The following is a 10,641-nucleotide window of genomic DNA, read 5'->3' on the forward strand; positions in this document are numbered from 1 at the left end:
ATCAGCATTCCAGTTTTTGATCTTGAATACATGTACTTGCAATATAAGTTAAGTTCTTTGATTAATCACCATGTAGGACATGAGTCTCTATGTAAAAGAATTAATTTCTCTTTCTTCTCCTTAGCTCAAAGCTTCATCCCAGTCAGGTTTTCTCTTGTGAGCCAATGTTTCTTTTTCCAGGTGGTTCCAAAGCAAGAATGGCAAATTCGCTGATAGAGCTGAAGTGTGCACATCTATGCCAAACTCACAACACAAACAGACATGGCTCATCCCCAGTCCGTGGTTTACCAACCACCATACCGAAATGAGAATAATTATGTGGAAGGAAAGATACTTGTGACTTGTTTCTTCCAGCTCATGTACCAAAAGACACAAAGCTATTAGATTTTCTTAAAAACAAACAAAAAAGAGCAAAATCTCCCTTTTCACACAATAAGGTTTTTTTTTTTTTTTTTAAAGCTCTGGGAAAATCTGTTTGATAGAAAAGAAACAAAAATGAAGTTGCATTGAATAATGTCAGAAATGGAACCCATAGAAAAAAGCATCCCAAGAAAAAAGCAGAAGATTGAACAGTCTGACATAATTCTCTGAAAAAGAGATAAACACATGCAGGACTTGAACAGGCACCCTAGAGTTGTATGAATATAATTATGTATTTGAACTTGAAGGTAAAGTATTTGACACTGGTGACCATTCACTGAACACCTTGTAAAGACGAATTCTTTTTTTTCAACAAAGAATTGCTTGCCACTCCTTAATAAACTTGATGTTCGTTATCACCTGTCCTGTAGTCAACATATATTCTCAATTCTTTTGCACTGGTTTTACACTTCTCATTCAGACTTGCTTTTTAAAAATTTTTCCTAACACCAGAAGATCACTTTCTTGCTTAACTTCCTGCTGTGTCACTATCCCTCTAGAAATACTACTGTTGCTTTTTTTCTAATCCAAATTTCAGGTAGGTAAGAACTGAAATAGAAAAAACTCCATAGAAGTTCAGCTTATCCATGGGTCACAGTCTTGTGATCTGACCTACTAGATGAGGTTAAACAAGTACTGAACAATTCCTTTAGATATGTTTTACCAACCCCTATAATGAGTATTATAAGCCATTCTCAGCTCTTCACAAGTTCTCAACTTGACACTGCATTCATACTTTTCAAGGTGAAGAGAGGGGCTAATGAAGCCTACACCTGTTTCCATCTTTTTCGCCTAAAAATCTTATTTGATATCTCCTTTTTTGTCTCTCAAGAAATATTACCCTTACTCGTGTCCAAGTCACCCTCCATCTGTTCTCAAATCCAGCCTTCTCCACTTCCTCTGAACCTACATCTTCAATTTTTATCTCTCCACTGGCTCCTTCTCTGCAGTAAAATGGATGTTCTCCTCTTTTTAAGAAAAGAGACTATGCTTTTCTTCTCCAGGTGTATTACCAAGCTCTCCTTTCCCTCTCTAACCAGTATCTCAAAAGTCTAACTCACATTTGCTAGTCATCTACCATCTACTGCCCACTGGTCAAATTTTTTTCCATTCTCTTTCTCCTGCTACCTCCCAGCATTTTATTGACAGTTTTCTCTTAAAGAATCACCATGGACATTCTAAATGGGAGATCTAATAATGGCTTCTTATTTAGGACTTGTCTGGCTTCTCTGCAACATTTCTTACCATTGCCTACCTTTTGTCATTGTTGCTGTTGCTTCTGCTCTAAAAACTCACTTTCCTTGGCTACATGATTTTGCCTTTCCTGGAATTGTTATGTCTCTTGGGATGCTACATGTACCATTTTCTTGGTTTGTTATTTTCTACATACCAAATATGTGTGAAGTCTTGGAAAGATCTGCTTTCAGCATTTTTATCTCCTAATTTCATTTACCACCTCTTTGTGGATGGCATTCAAATTTATATCTCTGGTTCCTAAATCTCCTGAAATAGGGATTGCAATTTTAATAGCCTGCTGGATACGTCCACAGGGATTAGCTTCAGGATCTAAGACTTAAGTGGTTCAAAATCAATATCTTCATTTTTCCTCAACTTCTCCACCACTTGTTTCTATGTCACTTATTTGTGTTAACATTTTGCCTCTTTAGATTTTTAACGTCATCATTCCTGTTTTATTTTCCTCTCAACTGTTACTCCCCACACCATTACAGGACTCCAACTGGTCACCAAGCCAGATAATCCTCCCTTAGCAAGGTTCCAGTATATAATTTTGGTCATCATGTTTTAGTTAAATAATACCTGTTCTAAATAAGGTTCAAATTTCAGTTACCATGGTATATTAACTGTGTCATTGCATAAAGCCTGAACTTTCTGATACCTCTTCAGCCTGTAAATCATAATGTAAGTACCATCTCTGCATCATGATTAGTGGCCAGTAACATCACTTCTTTCAAAGGATGTTGATTATTGGTCACTGTACGTCTGGTTTTCTGTTCATGAACAAATTACATGTAGTTTCGTTGACTCCTGTCTCCCACGATAAACCCATAGGCTATTTTACAAAAATGGATAGTTGGCCAGCAAAAATGAAAGTAGAGGGAATTGACCAGCAAAGATGAAAGTACAGTAAAGAAATGGTAAGTGATAATGCTGGAAAGAAAATTAGAATCAAATGTAAATGATGTTATAGGAAAACATCCCTGACTGTGGGAATGTTGCCACCACCAATGTTCGGGAGACTCTATAGATATGCGGCTAGTCACTAGTCTTCAGCAGGTGGCTTATTGACATAAATGAGGCAAGTGGCTGTGATGAAAAGGATAAAGGTGTCGCAGAGGAAGTGATGTTGGCAAAAAACCCCTACGTTCAAGGAATTCTCAGAGATATTTCATGGCACCGAAAGTTCAAAGCATAAAATGTTGGCAGCTGATGTAAACCTAGAAAGGAGTACAATTCACCCAGGCATAGAAAAGATGCTCTCTCCGCGCAGCGAGTTACGCGACAAAGAGGCAAGCACCGTTCAAACTGCTCTTGATATGTTTTATACAGAAAAATCAAACACACTCATTGTCCGTGTTTCAAATGTTTAAAATTACTGTGGACTAAATGAATATTAGTTTTGCTATTTTTTCACTTCCCTTTACATTTATAACCTAGAGTAAGAGGGGTTCTAATGCTTTGACACATATTTTGAAAGGCTGTAAAACAATCATCATCTTTTGCTTCTTGATTATGAGGTCCTTTTACATAGTTTCAGCTTGTACGGTCATCTTTATGGTTCCTCATTAATGTGCAAACCAAGGACTGGGGATACTATCGATTCACTTCCAACAGTTTTCGCATGTGTCCCGTGCTGTATTTTGGTATTTTTGCTCGGGAACTTTCTTACTCTTCTCAGAGAAGGGCGGCAGCAGACGGCGCAAGGGGAGTTTTGCCAGGGGCTTCGAGGCCTTCTCCTGAGAATTACCTACTTCAGTGCCGTAGACAGCTGCAATAATCAACAGCAGCTTCCAGCACTATCTGGGTACCCTCCCGAGAATCACGGACTTTGGTGTTGCAGAGAACCAAGTTTATTAGTAGTGGCTTTTCTGTAAGCCTTATATTTCTGGAATTTCTGAAAGCCTGAAGTAATCTTTCTTACTGTTGCTTTACCAGCCCTTTCATGTTCTTAAAATAAATCACTTTGTATTTGTAATACCCGTAGTAATGTGGGTTTTCCTGACTGCTCCTGACTGATGCTATATTTGGCGTCTGAAGAATATCCCAGGTGAAGAGCCACCCAACCACGAGCTTCGCATTGGTTACTTGCATAGTGAGAATTGAAGACAGCAGTGACTGCATCATTAGTGAACTCATTGAGACGGTCGTCTATAAGATACAGGGAAAAACAGCTATGCAAATTATCACTGGGAGTTACCTAGCATGTAAAGCCTCATGAAAGCAAATGTGGGGACTGCAAGTGACTCTTGGAAAAAAATGATGTGATACAGATGAGCGTAAGGTCTGTGGGGAAGATGCCTACTTCCGAGCACACTGAGATTAAAAAGAAAATTCTCAGGGTTTTAGATTCATAGGTCAAAACACGATCAGGAAACTAGCTTGAAATAGTCTTTCATCTCTGACAGCCTCAGGACTGATGAGTCCAAATATGAGACTGGAAGCCCGAGGCTGCAGGTTGCCAAGCCATAGGGCAGGTCCCATTTCCTTCTTCACCAGTTCTCTTCAGCAAAAAGTAGGGCGTTGATCTGCGTGTAAGTCAGGATGCGCCCAGAAAAAAAAGAGAAACCATCTGAGTATTAAAGATGCAGGGAATTAAAGGTAGGAATTTGGTCAGTGTTGGAAGAGGATTCGAATGTATTTAGGGTGACTGATTCCTGTCCCTACTATGCAGTTGTACTGAGGCTACCCTGGCTTCAGGCCATCCCCATGTCTGCAGCAGCAACTGCACTCGATTTTACAACCCGTCTCCAAGCCACCAACATCGATCCCTTACAAAGTATACTTCCGAGAACCTTCCCGAAGCACAGCTCCGTGTGCACCACAACAGAATGGGGGAGTTTGGCTAATGTTCCGTACATGTGTGACCAAGTCCTTCCTTGCAGTGGGGTCAAATAGATGCCCCCTCAGAGGGGACAAAAGGCTCCTCTGAGTCAAAATTTTCCAATAGACAGAATGAAGGGATTGGTGTACGTTGGTAGATTTCACATTCTTTTAGCCTTGTAATGTTCTTTTCAAAAAAGCACTATATGGAATTACAAACCGATAAAAAGAGATTTGCTCTGAATGAGAGATCCTGGTTTATGTAGACTTAGCAGCCCCAAGCTCTTTGCCCCAGCCCTCTGACCACCAAGTAGTTCTCATGGGGATCCCCCATAGCACATTTTGAAAACCACTAGAGTAGGAGATTTTAAGGTCCGTTCAGCTCTAAATATTATTACTTTTTTCCTACTTTGTAAATAATCCTCATGACCATATCATAAGTAAAACAGAAACCAATCTTCTTAGCTTAGACACTGAAGACCATTTATAAACTGGTTCTAAATGATCATTCCTCTGTTATTCTTTATCTTTTTCTTCATAGACTCTGAATTAGTAACTCACATTGAATGAATTAATGTGTTTAGAGAACACCATGGAACTTCCTACTTCTAATATACTAATATGCCTTCTCTCTGTGTATTGACAGCCTCATTCACCTACTTACTTGAATCTTACATATACAAGGCCTAGCTCTTGATTTTTTCATTAATTAGATCATTTAGTTTCATTGATAAGTGAATCATTTATGCTCTTAGCTGCATTCAGCAGAAAATCTTAAATATATTAGTAAATATATAAAGGCTTATTTTTCTTTTACAAAAAGTGAATCTGGAGCAAAGGTGGTCCACGGCTGTATGATTGTCTATAGTCATCAAGAATCTGGCATCTTCTTTCTTTCTCTTCTACCATCTAGCATGCAGAGGTGTCTCATGAGCTCAGAGGGAGTAGACCTCCAGCCATTTTATCCACACACCAAGCAGCTGAAGGAGAAGGTAAAGGTTGTTATTAGAAAACACTCTAATTTTCTATTTTCCATTTTAAGGAGTTTTCCTGGAAGTTCTACCCAACTTCTTTCTTTGCTTGGAATTTAGTCACATGGCTGAAAAAATGATGTCTTTTGGCACCTGAATAATGATTCTATTATTATGGAAGACAGAAGAATGGACATTGGATAGAAAACTTGTAGACTCTGCCACAACAACAAATCTATTTGCTCCTTTGAGACCACAGTCAGCATACTAAATTGTGAAATTCTATTACTTATTTATCTTTACATTCCTAGCACCTGGCACAGTATCTCAATACACGGATGAATAATAATGAATGAATAACAACCTTATCTTTTTTTAAACTGACATTTGGCTAGCCAGCCAGAATGTCAAGAAGGGGCCCACATCATACTTGTGCTAGGACTCTGAGCAGTACCAGAAAATAACTGGCCAAGCGGGACAAGAATGATTTGTATTTGGGAATGCTTCTTCAAAAGAAAGAAACTAAAGCTGAATATTACTAACTTCTGCCTGTCAATAAATGTATATTATTTTACCCAAGTTTAATTTTTAGTTTCGTCCAATATTGAGTTTTAACTTTTTATAGTACCTTCAGATTTCTAATATTATACATTTTAAGATATATATATTTATATAAAGAATAGAAGTTTGATAAAGTACACGTAAGAATTGATTATTTTTGTCACACAAGAAAAAGCCATCATTTTTTTTCATAATATATTTTAATATATTTCACACATTATAATTAGATTTAACATCCTACTACAACAATATTGGGTAGAAATCTTCATGAATCTAGAAAATCCAGGTTTTAGACTAATGAAATATCAAGGGAAGCTCCTATGCTTCTCATTAGCTCTAAGTGGTTCCTCAGCAACTAGTCACAAAATACAGAAACACATAGCCACAGACGATGCAATCAGAACAACAAAAGCCATATTTAAAAAATGTATTCATCTATCTATCTATCTATCTATCTATCTATCTATCATCTATCTATCATCTATCTATCATCTATCTATCTCTTGTCTATCTAATCTATGATCTATCTTCACATCTTCTATTTATTGCCTCACTCCAAAAATGATTTAGGTGGCTTACAAATGCATATTATGATAAGCGATACAGAAAAGAAATTTAAATGTCCAGGTAACAATAATCAGAGAAAGGAAAATTAAGGGTAGATCAATTCAGGAATTAGGTAATTAAATGACATGCATGCCACAAAATTTTACTCTCTTTCCAGAAGTCAGCCATAAATTTGTTTCTCAGATTTCTCATAACCTGGGGAAACTGTTTCCAGAGAACTGTGAGATCAGGAGAGGCGTACCTCAGAGATATTGCAGGTGCAGTTCCAGACCACTGCACAACAACTAATATCCCAATAACATGAAGCAAATGAATTTTTTTTGTCTTTCCAGCATATGCAAACATTATGTTCACATGATATTGAAGTCCATTAAGTGTGTAATATCACTATTCCTAAAAAAAAATGTACATACCTTAATTAAAAAGTACTTTATTTCTAAAAAAATGCTAACCACTGACATGCTTTCAGTGAGTTGTAATATTTTTGCTGGTGGAGGGTCTTGCCTCAAAGATGATGGCTCCTGACTGATCAGGGTGGTGGCTGCTGAAGGCTGGGGTGGCTGGTGACAATTTCTTAAAATAAGACAACAATGAAGATTGTCACATCAATTGACTCTTCCTTTCACAAATGATTCTCTGTAGCATGCGATGCTGCTTGACAGCATTTTACCTACAGAACTTCTTTCAAAATTGGAGTCAATCCTCTTACACCCTGTCGCTGCCTTATCAACAAAGTTTATGTACTATTCTAAATCTTTTGTTGTCATTTCAGCAATCTTCACAACATCTTTACTGGGAGCAGATTCCATCTGAAGAAGCCAGTTCGCTCATCCGTAACAGGCAATGCCTCATCTTCTTAAGTTTGGTCATGAGATGGCAGCAGTGCAGTCCCATCTCCAGGCTCCACTTCTAATTCTAGTTCTCCTGCTATTTCCACCACATCTGAAGTGACTTCTTCCACTGAAGACTTGAACCCCCAAGGACATCCATGAGGGTTGGAATCCACTTTTTCCAAACTCCTGTTCATGTTGATACTTTGACCCCTTCCCATAAGTCATTAGTGTTCATAATGACATCTAGAATGGTGAATCCTTTACAGAAAGTTTTCAATTGATTTTGCCCAGAACCATCAGAAGATTCACTTTCTATGGCAGCTATAGCCTTACAAAAATGCACTTCTTAAATAGTAATACTTGTAAGTCGAAATTACTCCGTGATCCATGGGCTGCAGAATGCATGTTGCACTAGCAGCCATGAAAACAACATTATCTCACACATCTCCATCAGACCTCCTGGGGGACCAGGTGCATTTTCAATGAGCAGTCATATTTTGAATGGTATCATTTCTTCTTAGCAGAAGGTCTCAACAGTAGGCTAAAAATATTCAGTAAACCATGTTGTAAAAGATGTGCTGACATCCAGGCTCTGTGTTCCATTTATAGAGCACAGGCAGAGTAGATTCAGCATAATTCTTAAGGGCTCTAGGATTTGGAGGATGGTAAGTGAGCACCAGCTTCAACTTCAAGTCACCAGCTTCATTTAGCCCCTGAACAAGAGAGTCAGTCTGTCCTTCAAAGCTTTGAAGCCAGGCACTGACTTCTCTCAAGGTACGTGGATCCTAGATGGCATCTTCTTCCAATGTAAAACTGCTTCACCTACATTGAAAATCTGTTGTCTCGTGTAGACACCTGCATTAATTATCTTGGCTAGATCTTCGGGATAACCTGCTGCAGCTTCGACATCAACATTTACTTCACCTTGTACTTTTCTGTAATAGAAATGGCTTCTTTCCTTAAATCTCATGAACCTGTCTCTGCTAGATTCAAGCTTTTCTTCTGCAGCTTCCTCATCTCTTTCAGCCTTCATAGAACTGAAGAGAGTTGGGTCTTTGCTCTAGATTAGGCTTTGATTTAAGGGAATGTTGTGGCTGGTTTGATCTTCCATCCAGACCGCTCAAACTCTCCATTTCAGCAATATCACTCTTTTGCTTTCTTATCATTCATGTGTTCCTTGGAATAGCACTTTTAATTTCTTTCAAGAACTTTTCCTCTGCATTCATGGCTTGGCTAACTGGTACAAGAGGCTTAGCTTTCAGCCTATCTCAGCTTTAAATATGCTTTCCTTACTAAACATCATCATTTCTAGCTTTTGACTTAAAGAGAGAGACATGTGACTCTTCCTTTCATTTGAACACTTAGAGGCCATTGAAGGGTTATTAATTGGCCTAATTTCAATATCATTGTGTCTCAGGAAATAGGGAGACCCAAGGAGAGCAAGAGAAATGGAGAAACAGCAGGTCAGTGGAACACAGAACACACAACAGTTATTGAGTTAGCTATCTTATATGGGTGCAGTTCATGGCACCCCAAAACTATTCATTATAACATCAAAGATCACTGATCACAGATTTTGAAAGAGGAGTTATTGGCCACAGAAGCACAGAAAAAGGAGAGCCCTGTAGCTTCAAGTTAGTGTATCCAAACGGTGCTTAAACAAATATAGTGGTTTCTTTTTCAAGATGTTTATTGATGTTCCTTAAGGGTAAGAATTGATTTAAACAATGTTAAGTAAGTTTGGGAAACAATTAATTAAACAATGTTAGACTAGTTTCCTTATTATAGGAACTCACAGTGTATTTAATATTTAATTTGCATTATGAGCTTATAAGGAGGAATTAAGTGTAAAAGATTTTCCAAACTTAGTTGACAATTATGGCAAATGCTATGCTGTTTTTATTGCACTGTTTTCCCTCCCTGGACACAGAAAGATCCAGCTTCCTCTGCGGTTAGGTCAGGACATGACTGAATTCTAACAAGGTGGGACAAAAGGGGTATAAACTACATCCAAACCTGGACTTAGTCTTCTAATTCTTCAGTTTTCTCTTCTTTATTGTGACTTTGGAGGCCACATATTCCAGACAGCATGGCTGCAAGATGGAGGGTTACCTGTCCTGCCCTGAAATGTGATGTGAGTGAAAAAAAATCACTTTCATGTTGTCTGGTCATTAAGATTTTAGGGTTTATGTATAATTTCAGCCCAACTTTGCCTAGCCTCTGGATTGTAGTCAAGCTCTTAATTTTGGGAGAACATTTATAAGCATTTTATTTATTAACATGAACTGTTGTTCCAAGATGAATGGTTGAAAGCTATATGCCCGAGTAGCTGAATGAATGATTTTGCCTATAGGATTGCTAATAAGTTACTTGTGGAAGAAGTTTTACCCTAAATCCCAAGTATCGGTTTCATAACGTTGTATTTGCTCACTTGGAGGCCACGACCCAAATATTAAGTGTAATCTCTCAGAGGAAATAATCCAGTACAGAACAGCAAGGCATAAGTTTTAGACATTTAGACATACTGCCATGTAGTCATGATTTTAGACTTTTGCTTTGTCTGTGGGTCAGGAAAGAAGATGGTGAAAAGACAATTGGTCATCACTATTTCTGTCACTTCAGAAAACTGCAGTCAGGCTCTGAGGCTCCTATGCTTCCTGTCTTCGGTCTTGGTTTGTTTCCTTGGGAACACTGGACATGATCTGTTGTAACACTATCTTTCCTCTACAAAGGAGAATTGTCTGTTTAGGCATCTGTCTTCTTTGACGCAATTTTTTATAAATTATTAACTAAGCTACATCTCATTTGAATCTCACTAGCTTTCCCCCAATGTTTCTTTTGTTTCAGAATCCCATTTTGGATATTACAGTGCATTCAGTCATCCTGCTTCCGTACCAACTCTGGGCTGTGACAGTTTCTTAGACTCACCTTGTTTGGCATTCCTTACCCGGGCAGGTATCTCTACGATGATTACTCTTAAATATCAACTTGGCTAGATTATAATACCTGGTTTTTTTTGTCAATACAGTGGTCAACATCTGTAAGCAGTTGACTTTAAGTAAAGATTACCCTTGATAATGTGGGCGGGGCCTCATTCAATCAGCTGAAGATCTTAAGAGCAAAATCTGAGGTTTTCCAGAAAAGAAGGAATTCTGTTTCAAGACTGTGGTATCAATTCTTTGCCCAAGCTTCAAATTTGCCAGCCTGCCCTGCAGATTTCAGGCTTGCCA

The sequence above is a fragment of the Ailuropoda melanoleuca genome, chromosome 1 (genome assembly GCF_002007445.2).
Source record: "Ailuropoda melanoleuca isolate Jingjing chromosome 1, ASM200744v2, whole genome shotgun sequence".
Classification (NCBI taxonomy): Eukaryota; Metazoa; Chordata; class Mammalia; order Carnivora; family Ursidae; genus Ailuropoda; species Ailuropoda melanoleuca.